The 2,214-nt window shown below is 36.0% G+C and overlaps 1 non-coding gene across 1 annotated transcript; it reads left to right on the top strand.

Annotated features, from left to right (window-relative positions):
• The first annotated feature begins 2,107 nt into the window (after nucleotides 1-2,107).
• Nucleotides 2,108-2,214, top strand: LOC130983747 (small nucleolar RNA R71). Its single transcript, XR_009087725.1, has one exon. It is a non-coding gene; the product is annotated as a small nucleolar RNA R71 (small nucleolar RNA).

The raw sequence follows: 2,214 nt of genomic DNA on the forward strand, positions 1-2,214 counted from the left end.
GCTCCATCCATCTTTGATTGCTTAGATCTTGATGCATAGTCCTGTTATAGCTTCCATTCCTTGCAACAAAAGTAGAACCAAACTCAAAGCGAGAGGGGTGAGAATTCATAGTAGTTATCAGAAATAAAAGGGGAAGAGAAAAAAACAAATAAACAAGTAAAAGAAAAATATTTACAATAACCAATAATAAGGCACACGTTTGCAATTCTCCGGTAACGGCGCCATTTTGAAGAGAGGAACTTTTGTGTGGTCTAGAATTCAGAATAAATTCTCGTTGCAAGTATAGCTTCTAAACCAACAAGAGTCCTTTCTTACAAACATTTTGATTGTCACAAGTAACAAATCCCAGATAAAATTGATAACCGAAGTATTTAAACCTCGGGTCATCTTCTCAAGGAATTGCAGGGAGGTGTTCTTATTATTGGTTATGCAAAGGTATATTTTGGGGTTTTTAAAAGGGTTGAACAAGTAATTTAATTGACAAGAAAAATAAATTAATAATTAATAAAACTCTTAGTAAGGTATGAGAATTGGAATTCCTATCCTAGTTATCCTTATCAGGTGTGATGAAAATTGGATTTTAATCCCACTTAGTTATCCTTTATTAAACAAAGGAAGGTCAAGTGAACTAATTAGTTTGATCCTCAAGTCTTAATCAATCCCTGTGGGAGGACTAGCTTTAGAGCAATCTAGATCAATTAGAATCTGCCAATTTCAACCACTGCTGAGTTTGACAACTCAAGAGTTACCAATTAATCAACCAAAACCAAGAATATAGAAAGCTAAATTAAAATCATAAATAACTGGAATATCTCAAATTAAATTGAATGGAGATGTCAATTCTAACATGGAAAAGTTTATAAGCCAATTGGGCAACATAAATCAAGTACAAATAAAAGCTTAAGAGTGAACAAAAATAGAAGAGAAACATAAATTATTGAACCTGGTACGAAGAAACAATCCTAATGACTAAAGGAGATCCTAATCCTAAAACCTAAGAGAGAGGAGAGAACCTCTCTCTCTAAAAACTACATCTAAACTAATCTGTATTTTCTGGGCCGAGAACTGGGTCAAAAACAGCCCAGAAATTGCTGATTGTGAAATCTGGTTCGTACAGGTCGCGGTAAAGTGACGCGGAGGCGTCATCCACGCGTTTGCATGGATTGAGATTTTACAAATGCAACGCGGGCGCGTCATCCACGCATTCGCATTGCCTAACTTCAGAGCAGTTATGACAAATTATATATCGTTGCAAAGCCCCGGATGTTAGCTTTTCAACGCAATTAGAACCATCTCATTTGGACCTCTGTAACTCAAGTTATGACCGTTTGAGTGCAAAGAGGTCAGGCTGGACAGCTTAGCAATTTCTTCAACTTCTTGTATTCCTTCCACTTTTTCATGCTTCCTTTCCATCCTCTGAGTCATTCCTGCCCTGTAATCTCTGAAATCACATAACACACATATCAAGGCATTGAATGATAATAAGAGAGGATTAAACATAGCAAAATTAAGACCAAAGAAGTATGTTTTCAATCATAGCAAAGAATTAGGAAGGAAAATGTAAAACATGCAAATCATATGAAGAAATGGGTAAAGAGTTGATAAAAACCACTCAATTGAGTACAAGATAAACCATAAAATAGTGGTTTATCAGGCGTGCATGCTCTAAGTGAAGGGTTGCTGGGCATGTGATCCTTTTCGCTGGGCATGCATTCTCTCATTTTTTTCACTTGGACTAAACTACTATGCATGCATGCAAAAGAGACTAATGTTGCAATGTAAAGATGAATGTGTTAAAACAAAGAAAACAAAACGAAAACTATTCAATAATTCGGTTGCCCCCAACAAGCACTTCTTTAACATCACTAGCTTGACGTTGAATCTTCTAGATTGGGTTTCGGATTGTCTCAAAACACCCTTTAATGTTGTGTGTCTTATTTAGCTCTTTGTGGCTTTCTTTCCTCAGATTGTTGGCTGTAATCACTATTGCTGCTAATACCTCTTTAGATGTCCTCTTTAGTAATGGACCTCTTATTGATGAGTCAATTATTGTTCTTGAGATTTAAGAGAATCCATGATAAAGAAGTAGATTATCAGCCAATCGGATAGGCCATGATGTGGACATCCTTCGAACAATATTTTGTATCTCTCCCATGCTTCATAGAATGATTCGTTTTCCATTTGAGAAAAAGAAGTGAGGTCCTTCTTTAATCG

The sequence above is a fragment of the Arachis stenosperma genome, chromosome 5 (assembly GCF_014773155.1).
Source record: "Arachis stenosperma cultivar V10309 chromosome 5, arast.V10309.gnm1.PFL2, whole genome shotgun sequence".
Taxonomy (NCBI): Eukaryota; Viridiplantae; Streptophyta; class Magnoliopsida; order Fabales; family Fabaceae; genus Arachis; species Arachis stenosperma.